General features: G+C 46.3%; 1 protein-coding gene across 3 annotated transcripts in view; it reads right to left on the reverse strand.

Annotated features, from left to right (window-relative positions):
• Positions 1 to 21,210, reverse strand: part of LOC128686652 (transcription factor SOX-4) — a 272,285-nt gene that overhangs the window by 43,463 nt on the left and 207,612 nt on the right. For 2 of the 3 annotated variants that reach the window (XM_070084216.1, XM_070084215.1), the window contains exon 2: positions 20,073 to 20,168. The exons of the other annotated variant lie outside the window; for it this stretch is intronic. The gene's annotated coding sequence lies outside the window, so the exon portion shown is untranslated. The remainder of the gene's footprint in view (positions 1 to 20,072; positions 20,169 to 21,210) is intronic. 3 annotated transcript variants of the gene reach the window in all.

A 21,210-nucleotide genomic window follows, 5' to 3' on the forward strand; every position in this document is an offset into this window, starting at 1 on the left:
AGAGAGCACAAGCAATTTGAAAAGTATCACCACTGGTATTATTTTCCTTTTTTTGAAAGTTATCATTATCTTCCTGGCTATCCTAACACTGGTCTTATTGTGTTATTTGAAAGAAAGGTTAGCTGACATAATTATTCCCAGTTCTTTCATGTGTTCCCTTCTTTCTATTGATGATCCTCTTGAATTCTGAATACAGTGCCCCTTTTGAGTTCATTTTTTCCATACCCAAGCAGCTGAAATATCTCACCGCTGAACGTCATGTTGTTCACTACCCACTGAAAAACCCTGCTTACATCTTCCTGTAATTTTTCAGTGTCTACTATACCTTTGATGAGTTTCGAGAGTCTTCCTAATCCCGAACGGAACCCTTATTTTAGTGTCATCTGCAAATGATGCAAAAACTGTGACGGGTCATTTTTTTTTTATCTATGACTGCTATGAGGATAAGAAACAGTAAGGGTGCCAAGACAGTGCCTTGGGGTACCGAGCTTTTTACCTAGCTATTCCTGGATTTTGCCCTATTTACAATTTTTTGCTTTGTGTTAAAAACCTGAAAATCCATCTGCCTAGCTTCCCCATTATGTCTATGGCCTTCATTTTGTGTGCAATCGTCCCATGATCGAATTTGTCTAATGTCTTTACAAAATTTGTGTGTATCACATCTGCTTTTATGTTTTCTTCCGCCTCCGTAATTCTGTCTGTGACTTAGCATGATCTTCCAATTATAAAAACGTGCTGGTTTGGGTTATGAAGTTTGTAATTTGGCATCTCATCACTTTTTCGAAGACTTTCATGTGGGATATTAGGGCGACTGGTCTAATTTTTGGCTAGTGCTCTACTACCCTGAATGTGGAAAGGGGCTATTTCTGCACTCTTCAAGGTCTCTAGTATTTCCCTTAGATCTAAATTCTTCCTCCAAAGAATACCGAAGGCTCTTGCTAGTGGTAGTTTGCATTTTATAAGCAAGGAATTCCATGAATCTGGTCCAGGTCCTGAGAGAGCAGGCATGTTTACAATTTCGTTTTCAAATTCTATGGGATTAGTACTGTCAGTTAAGTCTCCACGGCCTTCAAAAGGAATATAAAAGGTTTCTGTACATAAATGGTATACAATACCTACAAAATAAAAATTAGACATGTGCAACATTTGAGTGTCTATTGCAGACGTTTCGCCATCCAGTGGCTAAAGATACCCAGATGTTGCACATGTGTTTAATTTTCATCATAAAAGGTTTCTGTATTCTCCACACTGCTTTCATTTAGTGGGCTCCTGCACAGACTCATATTGGTTGGTCTTATAGAATTTTGACCATTAGATCATTTCCTGGTCATTAATATATGAACCTCCTCTTATTAAGGGTTCAATTCTACAGGCAATTTTTACTTTGGATTTCGCATATGAATAGAAATATTTAGGGTTTCTTTCACTATCCTGGATGGCTTTTCGTCCATTTGTGCTGCTTCTGTTTGGTATGACAGCCTAAGTTTTTGCTCTAAATCGGCGATTTCTCGGCTAAGATTATCTTTCGTAGTAACATTCACGTTAGTAAGCAATGCTATGATTAAGCTAAATTTACTGGACATCCTTCCTCGTACATTATTGCCGGAGTTCTCCCATCTCTGAGTTTATACTCATTCGTACTTCTGTGGCGGACTTTTGTGTATCCATATACTTTTGCGTTACCATCCATAGGATGGATATAGGGTGCACAATAAACTTTCTACTTCGGTGGCAAAAATCTCATCTCTAAATCTAGTGTCGTGGTCAGAGTATATTGTTTTTGTGATTATTATGTCCCTGATTAATTCCTCGTAGTTTGTGAATATCAAATCCAGTGTGTTTTCATTTTTAGTAGGAACATTTATCTCTTGGTTCTATACAAACTTTTCACAAAGCCTCATTAGTTCCCCGGGTATGTACCGGTTGAGCCAGAGTACCTTCAGGAGTTATTTCTGATATATTGTGATGAAACGAGGGGAGAGGGGAGACTGGCCCACAAACCACCGAGTGGTTACCTGGATACCTGGAGGTTACCTGGAGGTTATTCCGGGGATCAACGCCCCCGCGGCCCGGTCCACGACCAGGCCTCCCGATGGATCAGGGCCTGATCAACTAGGCTGTTACTGCTGGCCGCACGCAGTCCGACGTACGAGCCACAGCCCGGCTGATCCGGCACTGACTTTAGGTATCTGTCCAGCTCTCTCTTGAAGGCAGCCAGGGGTTTATTGGCAATTCCCCTAATGCTTGATGGGAGGCTGTTGAACAGTTTTGGGCCCCAGACACTTATGGTGGTAGATGGGTGGTATAAAATACAGACAAGATGAAAATTAGACACAAGTGCAACATCTGGGTATCTTTATTGTAGACGTTTCGCCATCCAGTGGCTATCAATAAAATTCAAGGACAGGATTGGAAGACAGAAGAACTATATACAAAAGATGAGGTAATCAGTCCCTCAGCCTTGAAGTTGGTGTGAAGAGCACCGCAGTCGTGAAGAATCTGGGGCATAGGCCGGACCAGCCGGGCTGTGGCTCGTACGTCGGACTGCGTGCGGCCAGCAGTAACAGCCTAGTTGATCAGGCCCTGATCCATCGGGAGGCCTGGTCGTGGACCGGGCCGCGGGGGCGTTGATCCCCGGAATAACCTCCAGGTAACCTCCAGGAATAACCTCCAGGTAGGCAAAAAGGCTGGCCCTTATATACTGGCATCAGGTGGAATGAGACGGGTAGCAGACGAGGGCATAGCCACTGGTAAGCGGGCGAAACATCTACAATAGAGGTACCCAAATGTTGCACTTGTGCCTAATTTTCAAACCACCAAGTGGGAGGAAGTAAAAAAAAAAAAAAAGGCGATAAAATCCGTCTCCATCCTTATCCCTTGACCAGACTCCCCCCCCCCCTTCCCTTTACTGATTATGCTTCCCCTCCCTATTTTTCACTTCCCTCCTTCGCAGTCTTCTTCAACCCATCCCCCCTCCCTGTCCAACCTCAACACAAGCACGTAAGTGCGCTTGCCTGGTTTGATATACCTGGACCTTTCATTTCCCCTGGATAAGTTTCGCGAGTTTTTCTGTTCCCAGAGCCCGGCCCTGGGTCAGGCTCCGGGACGAGATAAAATAAGGAAGACAAGGATGGATGGAAGCATCTTAGTGAACTGCGCGAAAACATCTGTAGCAGCTTCTCAGAAGAAATCACCTCGGAAATTAGAACAAGCAGGGATAAAAGGCAGTGATTTAATGGCTCAGAGAACCTGAAAATTTAGTGGGGAGTAACAGTAAGTGCTGAGACACTGGAATGAGAGAGGAACGAATGGGGTCCCCCAAGGATGAGTATTAAGAAAATTATTGTTCCTAACATTCATCTTTGACCTAACCAGATTGTATGTTTGCTCATGACTTAAAACTAATGAAGATAAGAACATGAGAGGAAGGGCTTCAGGAAGATGTAAACTGGCTGCAGAAGTAGTAAAAGTGGCTGTTGGAGTGCAATCTGATGAACAAAGGAAAGGTCCAGCAGACTGGAGAAGATAAGGGCACACTTCTGGTATACCTCGATGGGTTTCCATAGTTTTCCCTACTCCGCAGCCTGGACCAGGCTCGTCTAGTGCTTGTCTTGGTCATTCAGGATGTTACTGCTGGCAGCTCGCTGGCCGGTATATCCTCAGCCTCGTGCATCTCATATATCTCACTCCAGTGTTATGGCAGTGTGTAGGTTTGGTACCAGGCCCTTGAGTACTTTCCAGGTATATATTATCATTCTCATTCTCTCTCCTCTAGTGAGTACAAATTTAGAACTTCAAATTAAGGGCTCTGGTGGCCTGGTGGTTAACGCTCTCGCTTCACACAGTGAGGGCCTGGGTTCGATTCCCAGCCAGAGTAGAAACATTGGACGTGTTTCTTTCCACCTGTTGTCTATGTTCCCCATCAGTAAAATGGGTACCTGAGTGTTAGTCGACTGGTGTGGGTCGCATCCTGGGACACTGACCTAAGGAGGCCTGGTCACAGACCGGGCCGCGGGGGCGTTGACCCCCGGAACTCTCTCCAGATAAACTCCAGATAAGGCATTCCCAGTAATTTAAATGTTTTATTGGCTCTATGTAGGACATAAATGATCTGTATCTGCTCCAGCTTCAATCTCCCTCCTGCCCTGAACAGGGCCGTCAACAATGAACAATATTCCAAATGAGAGAGCAACTGCAGGTCATTTACGACATGGTCTTGGATGCATTGGAAGACAAAATACACATGTAGTATACACAGATTTTGCAAAAACCTTTAACAAGTGTGATCACAGTGTAATAGCACACACAGTATATGCAAAAGGAGTAACGGGAAAAGTGGGCAGATGTATTTTTAACTTGTCTAACCAACAACTCAAAAAGTAAGTGAAAAAGCTGTTTCCCAGGGCACAGTACTCGCCCCCATACTTTTCCTCACACTCACACGACAGATCATAGAACTATGACAGAATTTAAACCAGAGTGGCATCCAACGAGGACACTGTAAATATCCAGGCAAATATAAATTCATAATTGCCCAGTGATCTTACATTGTGGCCCAGAGGAGAAGCCATAGATAGCCTCAGCCTGGGTTCGCCCCTGGCCTGAGGTCCCTTGGCCTGCGCACCTTGAAACACAGGCGATTAACATCCATCATAACTTACACCTGGAAAATCTCCAGAGGGATTAGTTCCAAATCTCCACACAGAAATCACTGCCTACGAAAGCTAGAGGCTCGGCAGACAGCGGAAAATACCCCCAATGAAGAGCAGAGGTGCCACGAGCACACTTAAGAGAAAACACAGTTAGTTCAAGGGGCCCAAGACTTCAAAAGCCTCCCATCATTTATAAGTAGGATTACCAACAGGTTACAAATTGTCTTCATGAAGGAGCTTGACAAGTTCAAGTAATTCTTGATTAGCCCGACTGGTTTGTACGTTGGACTGCGTGCAATCAGCAGTGACAACCTGGTTGATTAAGCCTTTATCCACAAGGTCTGGTCTAGTCTGGGACCAGGGCACTGATACCTGAAAACATCTAGGCATCTACCTGGAGTCTACAGGGAGTGTGTTCCGAGGGTCAATGTCCTTGCGGCCTGGTCCCAGACCAGGCCTCCCAGTGGATGGCCTGATCAACCAGGCTACTGGTGCTAGCCCTTGTCCAAATGTAACACCATGCCTAAATACCCCACATCTTGCCCATGTGTTTTGGCGGGTTTAAGGAAGGTTGGCAATGGGAGCTCCTCTCCCTTGGCATCCAAATAAATAGTGGCCTGGTGACGCAAATTGCCCCCAACGTGTTTTTTCTAAGGGGAAGAGGAGTGAGGGAATAGGCGGGGGAGGGGAGGGGTGACAGAACAGGTGTTTTAAGAGGTGTCAGAATGGATAGCTGAAGGATACCTAGAGAATATTTCCGGTGGAATGAGAGGTCAACGTGCCAGACCAAACCTTCTAGCAGGGCAAGACCCGATCAAACAATACTGTTGCTGCTGCCCTCACGCAGTCCAACATATGAATCATAGTCTGGCTGATCACCAACCGATTTTATGAACTCAGCTGGAGAGTTTGCTGGCATTTTCCCTTATGAAAGAAGGAAGGGCGATGAAGAGTCGGGAACCTCCGACACTCAAGTGTTCCTGTCGCGACCCTGACTTTTTATTGGTGGTTTCTTTGCACCGTCTACCAACTGCTTCCCTTCATACAACATGGTTGTTAGTTAGAGAAAGAGAGAAACAGAAGAGAGAGAAAAGAGGAGAGAGAAAAGAGGAGAGAGAGAGAAATCCTCCAAGGTAGAGGTGAAAAACGAGAAATGGAGATAAATGAGAAGAGGGGGAGAGTGACAGCACAAATTGATGGGAAGTGTTAATGGGAGAGGGAGAGAAAGAGAAGAGAAAAGAGAAACGGGGAAGGAGGAGAACAGGAGGGAGGGAGAGGAAGTAGGAGGGGAAGAGGGAGAGAAAGAGAGGGGTCATGGAGGAGAGAAGGAGGGAGAGGGAGGGAAGCAAGGAGGGGGACGGAGGAGAAACATCATCAACACCAGCTGGTAGCACTTGGCTGTGTGTGCCTGGTAACAACCCTGTCACTGAGTGAGCCTGGGAGGGAGGAGGGACGGGAGGGAAGAGGGACGGGAGGGAGGAGGGACGGGAGGGAGGAGGGACGGGAGGGAAGAGGGACGGGAGGGAGGAGGGACGGGAGGATGGATGGATCTGAGGGAAGAGGGAAGGTAAGGGGTGGAGAGAGAGAGAGAGAGAGAGAGAGAGAGAGAGAGAGAGAGAGAGAGAGAGAGAGAGAGAGAGAGAGAGAGAGAGAGAGAGAGAGAGAGAGAGAGAGAGAGAGACAGGAGGGTGGATTTCTTCCACTCTTCCCCCTCATCTGAAGTTCCTAGAATTGTACTCATTACAACGTAGGCGAGAAAGATAAATCATAATCAACACTTGGAAGACACTTCGAGGTGTTGGCCAAAATCCTGCACACTGAAATAACTATACATGAACACAAGAGGCTTGGCAAAAGGTGCAGGATACCTCCGATGACAAGTTGGAGAGGTATACTGCACAGAATTCAGAGGTACACAATAAATGTAAAGGAACCACGACTCTTCTATATCCTCCTTTCATGCATAAAGTATGGATATTGAGAACTTTAAACAAATGGAAATAGTGCAATTGTGACTTTAAACGAGAGAGAATAAGCGATTTAAGAGTATTATTCAGGGTTAACGGCTCCGTTCAGGACAGGAGAGATGTCAGCTGGAATAGATACAGAAATTATTTACTGACCGCACAGAGCCAATAAAGTATTTAAATTACTGTGAGCAAAGGAGAGATACATAACATATACCTGGAAAGTACTTTAGGCCCTTGTCCAAAATCTGCAGACTGCCATAACAGCCAGGAAACCTGGTCTGGGACAGGGCCGCGGGGCGTTGACCTGTAACCCTTCTCCCCCATGGCACTGATGGAACTCTCCCTCATAGCACGGGCGGTATCCTTTCTCCTCTCCCATGGCAGTGACGGTACCCTGCCTCCTCTCACGTGGCAGTGACGGCACCCTGCCTCCTCTCCCATGACACTCACTGCCGTCAGCAAATTGCACACTGGACAAGCATTGACACCTTACAATGGAAGCTCTTGTCATCCTCCCACTCTAACTTACTAAAAGTGGCGTTCACTCAGGCCCAAATGTATCTTTAAGGATATAGAGACTGAAGATGAGAGAGAGAGAGAGAGAGAGAGAGAGAGAGAGAGAGAGACTCAACCTTTACAAGTTGAACATATATCCAAAGTCGGTACCCGGCCAGCCGGGCTGTGGTTCGTACGTTGGACTACATGCGGCCAGCAGTAACAACCTGGATGATCAGGCCCTAATCTACCGGGAGGACTGGTCAAAGACTGAGCAGCGGGGGCGTTGACTCCCGGAATGCCCTCCAGGTAGACTCCAGATAGGTAGACCTTCAACCCTGTGCAAATACATGGGCATCATGGGTACAATAAAAACACTGTGCCAACATGCGTGGTCCAATTTAAGGGACCACGACTCTTCAACACCCTTCATGCATAAGCGGTATTACCAACCAACCACTGTCTTCTTGAGGAAACTAAAACAGTTTCTGATCAGACGGGTTGTGGTGCGCACATTGTACTGCGGACCCTAACATTTTTATAGTTCAGGACAACAAGCAGAAGACCTGGTCTGGAACCCGGACGCTGGGGCGATGATCTCTGGAAGCGACTCCAGGTAAGGCAAATCTGCTACCAGCGGATAACAGAAATTTTGCTGGAACAATTGAAAAAATATTTGTGGAAACTGGATCTCTATCTCCAAGTGCGATACATTTGGGTTCAGAAAGGACATAGGAAAGCAGTGGTTTGGCAATAGAGTTGTATATGACTGGAACGAACCAGGTATCCTTATTGTGCCAAGAAATTTGGATAGTTTTAAATATAAATTGGACAGGTATATTAGTGTGGGTCTACCTGGAGGGCATTTCGGGGATCAACGCCCCCGCGGCCCGGTCCACGACCGGGCCTCCCGGTGGATCAGGGCCTGATCAACGAGGCTGTTACTGCTGGCCGCACGCAATCCAGCGTACGAACCACAGCCCGGCTGATCCGGCACCGTCTTTAGGTATCTGTCCAGCTCCCTCTTGAAGACAACCAGGGGTCTTCCCGTAATGCCCCTTACTGCTGGTGGGAGGGTGTTGAACAGTCTTGGGCCCCGGACAATTATTGTGTTTTCTCTTAGTATACCAGTGATGCCCCTACTTTTCACTGGGGGTATGTTGCATCGCCTGCCAAGTCTTTTGCTTTCGTATGGAGTGATTGCTGTGTGCACATTAGGGACCAGTCCCTCCAGAATCTTCCAGGTGTAGATTATGATATATCTCTCTCGCCTGCGCTCTAGTGAGTACAAGTCAAGTGCTTCCAGGCGCTCCCAGTAGTTAAGGTGTTTGATGGAACTTATACGTGCAGTAAAGGTTCTCTGTACATTCTCTAGTCTGCAATTTCACCTGCCTTGAATGGGGATGTTAATGTACAGCAGTATTCCAGCCTAGAGAGAATAAGTGATTTAAAAAGGATGGGTGGGTGGGTGTAAGACTTGTCTAGCATGGCTCAGTAGACCGGCTTTGCAGGCCCGCCTTTGCAGCGTTTTGCAAATACAGTGGTTTTCAATTAGACCAATTCTTCATGTATTCAGACTTCCTGCAATAAATATATTCACCAGTCACTATAAGCTAAGGAAGAAAATATTTTAATGCAGGTAATATGTGTACTGTATATGCATTTTTTATGTCTAGCTATATTGCTCACTTAATATATGATAATGTGAACGTGTTATTAGGTTTTTATATGCATCTGACAGTGAAAAAAAGGGTATGATTCACTTTACAACAGTAGCTCGGAACCTAACCTGCTGTATACTGTTGGAGTACCTCTCTCTCTCTCTCTCTAAACATATTACATCGTCTTTACTCTTGGAGTTGCTACACCTCTCGCTACGTAGATAACGTAGCCATCACAATCTAATAATTATTTCCACCTTACTTACCATCAACAAATGTTTCCTCTAAACTGCAGAAATCGGCGAACTTTTTGGGGGGCATTACACCAAAAAAAAAAAAATCGTGTACAGCGAAATTAGCCACTAGATTAAATATAAATTTTTACTTCTATGTTTGAGCTTTCAGTACCCCGAGATTTTCATTGTTTACCCAATTTGGGGAAATTTACCCCCCGGTTCCCCGACGTCTGCCCTAATGAAACCTTGTAATACTGTACAGATTCACTATGATTTAACACTTCTCTTACGGAACTCGCCCTCCAAAACTTTAATTCGCATTTTCCTTGTAATTCGCTGTAATACTTATCTAGACTTGCAGTGTATTTTTTCGTAGAATCGTCAGCAATTGCTGTCATTTCATGAACATTCTCTGTAGTGTGAATGAGATGGCATCCGCAAACTTGAACAACAGTTGGTCATTTATGCATGTTTTATATTCTATAATGTTGTTGGTATCTCGGGAGTGTAAAAATGACACGAAAATATATTGCATTTCCCTCCTTTGCCCTTCACCCCTCCCTCTTCTACCCTTCATCCCTCCCTTGTCCTCCAGCTCACTAGGTCAGGCGGCGTCGCTAATTTGACATAAGCTGCCAAGTCTTTATTGTCAAGAGTATGATATAAAAGCAGAACTAGCAAGCGTAGCACGAAGACTGTCAAGCCAGTGTCAAGTTAGCTACCGTCTCAGGAGGAGGTAACCTCCAGGAGTCAACAAGCAACACCCCAGGCATGAAGGAGCCAGTAAGCAACACCCCAGGCATGAAGGAGCCAGCAAGCAACACCCCAGGCATAAAGGAGCCAGCAAGCAACACCCCAGGCATGAAGAAGCCAGCAAGCAACACCCGAGGCATAAAGGAGCCAGCAAGCAACACCCGAGGCATGAAGGAGCCAGCAAGCAACACCCCAGGCATGAAGAAGCCAGCAAGCAACACCCGAGGCATAAAGGAGCCAGCAAGCAACACCCGAGGCATGAAGGAGCCAGCAAGCAACACCCCAGGCAGGAAACACGCTCTCTATCAGCTAAGAACCAAACAGAAAATGCTATAAAAAAAAAAACGACTGATACAAACATGCGCACAAATCTTATCACTTGATCCTCTCTCTCTCTCGAAGAATAAAAGTCACAGTACCTTGGCTGCAACAATTTACAACGAACCCTCCCCAAAATCCTTTCCCAACCCCTGTACTCCCTGCAGCTGTACAGCTATCCTGAGAGGCGGTGGTGACTCCAGTTATGGAATATCAGAATTGCTGACAACCTTTTATATATACTTCAATATCACAATAGGACACTATCTGCGGATGTAACTTACTTTCAATGCAATGAAGATTCTCTGCACATTCTTCAAATCTGCGATTTAATCTAGGCACTAACGGAAAGCCTCTGTCAAATGACCAAAAGCTCCAGCGGCGGGTCATCATATGGCTAAGACCCGCGTCAGGAAACACTTGTCCTGCTTCCTGACAAACCTTACTTAACCTTTAACGCGGGATTTTAGTGTACAGCATAACTCAGTCATGAGAAAACACTAAAAGAGCATCATTTATCTTGAAGGTTCTATCTACTTTTTCTTCTTCTTGTGATAGAAGCATTGTTGAGGTCCTTGAATGTAAGCTCGATGAGTTTTGTTTTGAGTTTCCTTTTATTCCCTCAAAATGTTCCACAGAAGAGGAACTGAAATTTATCCTCAATGAACACCATAAAGTTTCCTGTGACCCACTGGAAGACCTGGTTTATATCAACTTGGCGAGTTGCTGTCATTACCTTACTGAAGTGTCCAGCTCAAACTGACACATTTCACTACACGATGCAAGTGACCCAACCCGCGTGATGGAACCTAACGGCGAAACATAGCTGGAATGTTTTCCCTCCCCACTATGTAACTAACAGTGTAGCCATACACTGCTAATAATTACAAGTTTTATTTATTAAGAGAAACTTACTCCATGCCCCTCCTCCACACCTCCGTCATTATCCCCTCCCTGCATCCCCCATCACTCTTCACTTACTGTACATCACATCCCTAACCAGTGACCAGTGCTTGGACGTGTCTGGGGATGGGGGGGGGGGGGTTACAGAGGATGTCCTGGAGGAGGGGAAGGTGGTGGAATATCATGGGGAAGGGGGGTATCTGGAGGTGAAAAAGATGTGGGGCTGTAACGGCTGTGGGGAAGAGGTTTGGGGTTTCCCCCTCTTACTCCCACCCTATCCTTACCTACAGTTTAGGGACATGGGGAGGGAGGGAGAGAGAGAGAGAGAGAGAGAGAGAGAGAGAGAGAGAGAGAGAGAGAGAGAGAGAGAGAGAGAGAGAGAGAGAGAGAGAGAGAGAGAGAGAGAGAAAATAAAATGGCCGAAATTAATCTTAATTTTGTGAGAAGTAGGAAAACGCTCGAAGCAGGTCACAGCTATATAACAGGTAAGCAAGCAAAGCTTACATGAGGGGACAGACTACGGCGGTCTGAGACATGGAAAGTGTGTAGGGAGGGAGAGGAGGAAATGTGTGAAGAGAAGGAGGGAACGGGGAGGGAGAAGAGGAAAAGGTGTAGAAGAGAAGGAACAAATGACAGAAGAGAGGAGATAGAAAACGGGAAAGCACACTTACCATTACCAACACAATCTTTCTTCAACCCGATCCCCCAACCCCAAGATCCCCTCCCCCAAGACAACAACCGCCCCTCCCCCAAGACAACAACCGCCCATCCCCCTCCCCCATCAAGCTCGTCTCTGACCGTGGGTGACTGAGGCAACTTTCCTTGTGCTCGGGTCCCCAGTCTATTCAACATCTTACCAGAAGATATCAGAAACACGGCTGGAACAACTGTAGAAGCCTCCAAGAGGAAACTGGACAAGTATCTTCACCAGGTGCCAGATCAACCAGGCTGTGATGGATATGTGGGGCAGCGGGCCTCCAGCAGCAACAGCCTGGTTGACCGGGCAAGCACCAGACGATGGCCGGGCTCCGAGAGTAGTGAAACTCGAAAACTCTTCAAAGGTATATCAGAGGTAAAGGACCCCAACACAAGCCTGTAGTTTACCTGTAAGCTGAAGTCCCTTCCGAAGGTCATCGAACCAGCGGCCCGGTCCCAGACCATTCTTCCTGATTGCTGGTCTGATTGATCAAGCTGCTGGTTGCTGTACATTAACATATCCATTCAAAGCAGGTGAAATCCCAGATCTAGAGAGTGTACAGAGATCCTTTACTGCACGTATAAGTTCTGTCAAGCACCTTAACTACTGGGAACGCTTGGAAGCACTTGACTTGTACTCGTTGAAACGCAGGAGGGAGAGATATATCATAATCTACACTTTGAAAATCCTGGAAGGAATGGTCCCAAATCTGCACACAGAAATCACTCCCTACGAAAGTAAAAGACTGGGCAGGCGATGCAAAATGCCCCCAATTAAAAGTAGGGGCGCCATTGGTACACTAAGGGAAAACACCATAAGTGTCCGGGGCCCAAGAGTTTTCAACAGCCTCCCATCAAGCATTAGGGGAATTGCCAATAAACCCCTGGCTGCCTTCAAGAGAGCTGGACAGATACCTAAAGTCAGTGCCGGATCAGCCGGGCTGTGGCTCGTACGTTGGACTGCGTGCGGCCAGCAGTAACAGCCTGGTTGATTAGGCCCTGATCCACCGGGAGGCCTGGTCATGGACCAGGCCGCAGGGGCGTTGATCCCCGGAATGACCTCCAGGTGGCCGCCTCCCGCAGCCCAATGTATACACCACAACCCGGTTGATCAAGAAATGTTTTAAGTAGTAATTTACATGTGCAGGTGTGATACCAATTCCTCCTGTATCTTCCAGGTGTAGTTTATGATGTATCTTTCTACCCTACGTAGTACAACTCCACCTTCCTGTCCCTCCCGTCTTCCCACCCCTCTCACCTCTCCCTGTGACAAGCCTTACTAGACATATCTCAGCAACTTAACCAATACCAGTTATGGCTTCGCCTTACACAACAACCAGCGAACAGAGAGAGAGAGAGAGAGAGAGAGAGAGAGAGAGAGAGAGAGAGAGAGAGAGGGGGGGGGAGAGAGGAGAGAGAGAGGGGGGGAGAGAGGAGAGAGAAAGAGGAGAGAGAAAGAGAAAAGAGAGAGAAAGAGAGAAGAGAGAAAGAGAGGAGAGAAGAGAGAAAGAGAGAAGAGAGGACAGAAGAGAGAGAGGACAGAAGAGAGAGAGGACAGAAGAGAGAGAGGAGGAGAGAGAGAAGAGACAGAGAAGAGAGAGAGAAAGAGACAGAGAAAGACAGAGACAGAGAGAGAGAGAGAGAGAGAGAGAGAGAGAGAGAGAGAGAGAGAGAGAGAGAGAGAGACAGACAGACAGACAGAGAGACAGAGAGAGAGAGAGAGAGAGAGAGAGAGAGAGAGAGAGAGACAGAGAGACAGAGAGATAATTCATAAAACTGGATGTGCGAGGATAAGAAATGTTTGTGGTAACCTCACACTACAGAAATAAAAAGCTCATGATGTGTTAAGTTCACACCACTGTGAGTATCTGCCATGCCGTCATCCAACACCACTGTGGAAACCTTGACACTGCATATCGTAAGGTCACACACAAAACACTGAGGAGACACCGCAGTAAAAGAGAAGAAAAAATCGCACCACTAATGAGATTTCCCCATCGGCTACTGTATCACGTTGGATAGAGGTTTTGCTATCCGCTGAGGTTGGGGCACTTGACATTGAAGAATCTTCTGATAGGAAGCACTCGTCTCAAATGGCACGGTAAACACATGACGCTGACCCACGTGGTGCCTCTTATTATCACAACCTTCGTCTTGACCTCTAAACCCATCTTGAGACAGTTACCGGTGTCTGCGCTTTATCTGTGTCAGGTTTAGAGGGCTCCTCTACACTACCTCCTGAGGGTAGGCTTCATTATTGACCGTCTAGTCTACAACTAGGCTACTTGTGCTAGCAGTCCGCAACCTCCCATGCTGCCCAGTGGTTTTTGACCAACCTTAGTGTGCCCGTTAAAGTCACTTTTTATTGAAGGTATTTTGCACCGTCTGCCAAGTCTCTTACTTTCATGAGTGATTTCGGTGTGCAGGTTTAGGGGGGTCAGTCCGTGCATTGAACACCGCAGCCGTTATTACGTCCCCAGCCTTGCTGCCTGCCTCTTGGAAGGAAGGAAAGACTGAGGGACGGGGGGAGGAGAAGGGGAGGTGGGAAGAATTGTTTACTCTGGACTAACGTGCCTGCCCGACCTACAGCTGGCTTAGTTCCTGCCAAGCCTGGTGCTGTCCTCAAACCCACTCCACCTTGACTCTGGAAACGAACGAACGAGAGAGAGAGAGAGAGAGAGAGAGAGAGAGAGAGAGAGAGAGAGAGGAGCAGGGGGGAGATGGAGAAAATGAAGATAAAAACATGGAGAGGAGGCAATAAAAATGTTGAAGGCGATCGAATGTAGGAAAAGGTAAGGTGATGTGGACAGAATAGGGTGGTTGGGTGGGCAATGGGCAGAGTGTAGAGGGGCTGTGGTTCGTACGTTGTATTGCGTGCGGCCAGCAGTAACAGTCTGGCTGATCAGGCCGTGATCCACCGGGAGGGCTGGTTGAGGACCGGGCCGCGGGGGCGTTGACCCCCCCCAAACAACCCCCAGGTAGTCTTGGGAGGTGCACTCACCCCGTCACCTCGTGCCGCATCTCACGTCGTACTGTGCTTGCTTGCTCTTCCTCTCTCCCTCTACCTGCCTACACGAGGCAGAAGTGACTTAGCAGTGAAAACAAGAAGAGCGAGACTCTCCTCAGGGTATTTGACACCTCTCTACATACTACCTTTCCCCCCCCCTCCCTCTGTCTCTAACCCCAACATCACCCCATCCCCACTACCCCCACCTCCCATTTACGTCCCTAACCCAAACATCTTTCCCCCGCCATCTCATTACATCTCCCGTCACTCGAGTTGTACCAGCATAGATCTTACGGTTGCCTTCACACACTGTATGACCATACGGTTTTAGCCTTCTTAATAATCCCTTTGCATTCTTCCCTGCCACAGATCATTCTCTTCTCCCCTGCTACAACCCCTGAACTTGTTCCCCTGCCACAACCCCCTGTAGGCTTGCAGTTAACCACGGCGTCAAACACACACTTATAGCCAAACTTCCTCTGGTGAACACAGCCAGGAATCACGTACGTTTGTAAACATACCCAGTAACAGCTGATGGTTTTTGGGGAGGGAGGAGGAAGAGAGCAATGAGGGAAGAGGGAGAATAAGAGTGAGAAAGGCCAATACTCTCTTGTATTGAGAGAGAAGAGAATGAGAGAGAGAGGGAGAGTCTCTAGGGGGCAGCTGAAGCCTACTCTATCACCACCACTAGTGAACCACTGAGCACCGCCTCTTCATCCCATTATGACTATCTCCACCATGCCTAAATATAACCCCCTTCACCCCCTATGTCACTCCCTATGACTTCTCCCTCCTGTTTTCCTTTCTTAAATTTCGGCTAAATTCCCCCCTGTATTTGTCGTCATTCACCTTCCTCTCTTACATCTCTAACTCCTTTCTTTCTTCAAAAATTCGCATCATTATTCCCTCTATAGATATGTACCTCTCATCCTCCTCCTCTGTATATTATTCAATCTCCTTTTTCATCCTGCTTCGTCCTTTTACCTCTTTCTTCTACTTTCTTTCCTTAAGAATTCAAACCCCAATCCTTGTCCCATCTGTTTCCTTTCTCCTTATTACCGTTCCTTTCTACTTTTCCCTTTCTCCTATCTCTACCCTCGTCTTTCTACCTTCTCCCCCTCCTCCCCACTAACACCCTCTCCTCCTCAACTCCCTCCTTACACTCAGCAGCTACTCTTAGCCCACTCAAAAACAGACCATACACCCGTACCACCCCATCTCTCCCTCCTGCCTCCTACTATCACCTACTGCGCCTCTACCACTTTCAGATCATAAGTCAACTTCATCACTGCTAATTATAGCACCTTTTCCCCCCTACACACCCTTACGTTAGCTCATAACTATTTTAGCTTAATTCCCACGCAAAATCCATCAAATCAATCAGCTAAAGTGAATGATTCCATTACTTGCACCGAGCTGTTAAAAATCAAATGATATACCTTTACCTTACCTTTGATGAGTTCCGATTTTTTTTTTTACTGTCGGAGCCCGGCCATAGGCCAGGATCGTCTGGTCAACCAGGCTCTTGCTTGTGGTCCGTGTGCCTTAAGTTTCCTCAGAAGAATGGCTCTGGTGGCCTGGTGGTTAACGCTCTCGCTTCACACGGTGAGGGCCTGGGTTCGATTCCCAGCCAGAGTAGAAACATTGGACGTGTTTCTTTCCACCTGTTGTCTATGTTCCCCATCAGTAAAATGGGTACCTGGGTATTAGTCGACTGGTGTGGGTCGCATCCTGGGACACTGACCTAAGGAGGCCTGGTCACAGACCGGGCCGCGGGGGCGTTCACCCCCGGAACTCTCTCCAAGTAACTCCAGAAGCCTCTGATGTGGGACTATCTAAGCCTTACTGAAGTCCAAATACATAATATATTCATTACCATGATCTACCTCTCAAGGATCAGCCGAGCTGTGGTTCGTACGTTGGATTGCGTGCGGCCAGCAGTAACAGCCTCGTTGATCAGGCCCTGATCCACCGGGAGGCCTGGTCGTGGGCCGGGCCGCGGGGGCGTTGATCCCCGGAATGCCCTCCAGGTAGTGAAAGAAGTTAGTAAATTCGTAAGACAGGAACCCCCCCCCCAAGGTAACCCCCTTTTTTTTTAAACCGTGATGAGATTCATTAATCAATTTAAGCGTTTCAAGATGGCTACGAATTGCCTCGGCAATTACTGATTCCATAAATTTTCCCACTATGGAGATAGCTTATTGGTCTATGGTTCGAAGCCAAGGACCTGTCTCCTGCTTTGTAAATAGGTATTACATTTGCCATTTTCCACTAATGTGCTACCTTAAGAGTAAATATCACACAAGAAAAAATCGGCATATGACAGAAATTATAGCATTCGTACAAGATAAAAATAAAAAAATAATTCAGGAAACTGGAAAAAATACGAATATATCTTTTTCCACGAATAAAATCAGAAGAAAACTTCTTCAGAGGCGCTGCAAGGAAACACACTGGTGTTGCAAGGAAACACTCGTGTTGCAAGGAAACACTCGTGTTGCAAGGAAACACACTGGTGTTGCAAGGAAACACTCGTGTTGCAAGGAAACACTCGTGTTGCAAGGAAACACTCGTGTTGCAAGGAAACACACTGGTGTTGCAAGGAAACACTCGTGTTGCAAGGAAACACTCGTGTTGCAAGGAAACACTCGTGTTGCAAGGAAACACACTGGTGTTGCAAGGAAACACTCTTGTTGCAAGGAAACACACTGGTGTTGCAAGGAAACACGTGTTGCAAGGAAACACACTGGTGTTGCAAGGAAACACACTGGTGTTGCAAGGAAACACTCGTGTTGCAAGGAAACACTCGTGTTGCAAGGAAACACTCGTGTTGCAAGGAAACACTCGTGTTGCAAGGAAACACTCGTGTTGCAAGGAAACACTCGTGTTGCAAGGAAACACTCGTGTTGCAAGGAAACACTCGTGTTGCAAGGAAACACTGTTGCAAGGAAACACTGGTGTTGCAAGGAAACACACTGGTGTTGCAAGGAAACACACTGGTGTTGCAAGGAAACACACTGGTGTTTCAAGGAAACACACTGGTGTTGCAAGGAAACACACTGGTGTTGCAAGGAAACACACTGGTGTTGCAAGGAAACACACTGGTGTTGCAAGGAAACACTGGTGTTGCAAGGAAACACTGGTGTTGCAAGGAAACACTGGTGTTGCAAGGAAACACTGGTGTTGCAAGGAAACACTCGTGTTGCAAGGAAACACACTGGTGTTGCAAGGAAACACACTGGTGTTGCAAGAACATTGCAAGATATTTATCAGCACCCTGCCATAACTATCTACTCCACCATCACAATTATGTATATAAAAACCAATGTGCCTGATGCATGCATAGAGATACAGTAAAAACCTGAAAAAAAGAACTCCCTTAAAAACACCCAAAGTGGACAGCCACAATATTTTACCTTTTTCTTCCTGTTTACCAACAGCCATTTTCACTACCCTATCATATTCCAGCCATTGCCATTCCTATCCTTGCCATCCAGGTTACGGCCTAACCAAAAAAAAAAAAACCTTACCTTATTTTACATAGTATTTTCAGATGAGAAAGTAAGTTCTGAGTTAGTATATACTAAGGGCAATTTAAAGACGATAGATCAGGCTCAAGACAGTCGTCTTAATGGAAGGTTTGATAATCAGGATGGAATAAACAGCGAAAACACCGGATGTCAAACTCTTAAGGAACAAATCAATCAGTAAACCATACCACGGGTGGGGTTTGAACCCGTGGTCGATCTCTGACCGCGGGTTCAAACCTCACCCGTAGTATGGTTTGCTTTGCAATCGCGTCATTACGATTTCGCGAGTCAAATCAATCAATATCCAGTCACAGTCAGGTCAATAGAGGTCATGTTATACCTCCTCATAGTGACAGGAAATCACAACGTACTTATTCCAGCTGAAGAGGAAAGCGATATTATCTATATATGTAATATGTAACGGTGAAGCTTGAACATGTCACGAACGCTTGACAATATAGTAACAAGAACCAACCCACATGGTGACAGGGGAAAAAAATGTTGTTCTTTATATTTCAATCTCTATCCAAGGTACTCCCTGGCTGATTCTACTACAGACAATAATGGTTATAAATATAACCATAATTTTTAAATGGGCGGACCGGTAAGGCAGCGTAAGGCCTCGGTCAGATGGCCAAAAGCTCCATCTGCGGGTCATAACATGACTAAGAACCGCGTCAGGCAACAGTTGTCATGTTTCCTGACAAAGCTTACCTAACCTAATCTATGACTACCATTGTACTTACAAGTGACCCTGCAGCCCAGTTTGAAGTTAGGCTGAGCTGCAAGGCTGTTGATCACCTGTTCAACCAGGATGTTTGTGCTAACAGCCTGCAAGCGCGCACACCCATCACAACATAGCTCATTTAGCAGTTTTACCGGGAAACTATCCATTTTCTCGAGCTTTGTTTGAGCACTATTTTCTGATGTCTGCCAATAATAGTAGAGTCTTGAACCATGAACGTTGATACACTAGTCACAACCACGGTTTCCCTGATATTCACTGGGTTTAATTCTATACTTTCTATCCAATATTTTACACCAGCAAGTTATTGCAGAAGTGTGCAGGGTGGGAACCAGGCCCTTAAGTATCTTCCATGAATACAATACCAGGTATCTATTGTGCATTCCAGAGAGAATGCTCCAAGTACTTTGAGGCGTCTCTCTCTCTCTCTCTCTCTCTCTCTCTCTCTCTCTCTCTCTCTCTCTCTCTCTCTCTCTCTCTCTCTCTTTGAAAGGCGCAGTGAGCACAGAAATATTAGGTCGTGAGAGCACAATTCGAAAAGTACCATGATTAGTATTGCTTCTCTTGTTTTCGAAGACCTTACAATGTTAGATTACGTCATTTAGAAACCACAGTAAGGCAAATGCAGCAAAGGCCAGGGGAGGAATTGGCTTGGTGGATAATTATTCACCCTGCCAATTACTCCCAAGTCTTCTACGTGCTATGATATCCCGGAGTTATGTATACTGTCCTCGTTTCCAGGTCATTATTCTTCCCTTTCCTGCCACCAAGCAGCTGAACTGTCACTAAACACTACGATATTTGCATTCGCCCACTGGAAGACTTTGTTGATGTTTTGTCTTCGCAGCTACAACCACTTCTAAACTGCCTTTGATACGCATTAAATGAGTCTCGAAAACAAGCCTGGCCCAGGACCACAGACCTATACTGAAATATACAGAACAACTTTTTTTTACCCGCCTGTCTGCACGTGGAGTGATTCCTGTTACTACTGGCAAGTGTTCCTGACATGTTCCATCATGCTGCATTAACCATGCTAAAATATATAAAATACACATAAATAAGAACTTAGAATCAAATATAAGAGGTGCTGCTTGGTTACTCACCCATTAACCACAAATCGAGCAAAGCAACAAGAATCGTTAACCACCATCGCATCAACCACCATCCAAAATGTCGTGTTCACTGCCGCGTTTGCTCACCTGGGGGGAAAAAAGGAAGATATTAAGATCCCCATTACAAAGTTCTAAATGTTGAAGAGGCGGATCAGAAGCTATGACTCGACCCCTGCAACCAAAATTAGGCGAATACACACACACACACACACACACACACACACACACACACACACACACACACACACACACAGGATAAGAGTGGTGGATCACCTAGAAACGAATGAGCTTATCAACGACATCCAGCACGGTTTCAAGGACGGGAAATCCTGTGTCACTAACCTACTCGAGTTCTATGACAGGTGTCTGCAGTAAGACAAGAGAGGGGTGAGTACATTTTTTTTTTTTTTGACTGTAAGAAGCCGTTTGACAGTTCCACACAACAGATTAGTACAAAAGTTAGAGGACCAGGCAGGGATAACAGGGAAAGCACTGCAATGGATCAGGGAATACCTGACAGGAAGACAACAGCAAGTCATGGTACGTGGCGAGGTGTCAGAGTGGGCGCCGCCTGTCACGAGCGGGGTTTCACAGGGGTCAGTTCTAGGACCGATGCTGTTTCTGATATGTGAACATGACGGAAGGAACAGACTCCGAAGTGTCCCTGTTTGCAGATGAAGTGAAGTTGATGAGAAGAATTCAATCGGACGAGGACCAGGCAGAACTATAAAGGAATCAGGACAGGCTGCAGGCCTGGTCCAGAAACTGGCTCCTGGAGTTCAGTTCCACCAAGTGCAAAGTTACGAAGACTGGGGAAGGGCAAAGAAGACCGCAGACGGAGTACAGTCTAGGGGGCCAGAGACTACAAGCCTCACTCAAGGAAATGGATCTTAGGGTGAGTATAACACGGGGCACATCTGGGCGCATATCGACCAAATAACTGCTGCAGCATAAGAGCACCTAGCAAACCTAAGAATAACATTCCTGCATCTCGATAAGGAATCGTTCAGGACCCTGGACACCGTGTACGTTAGTCTATATAGATTATGCAGCACCAGTATGGAACCCATACCTAGCCAAGCACGTAAGGAAATTAGAAAGAGTGCCAAGATTTGCAACAAGACTAGTC

The sequence above is a fragment of the Cherax quadricarinatus genome, chromosome 12 (genome assembly GCF_038502225.1).
Source record: "Cherax quadricarinatus isolate ZL_2023a chromosome 12, ASM3850222v1, whole genome shotgun sequence".
NCBI classification, from domain to species: domain Eukaryota; kingdom Metazoa; phylum Arthropoda; class Malacostraca; order Decapoda; family Parastacidae; genus Cherax; species Cherax quadricarinatus.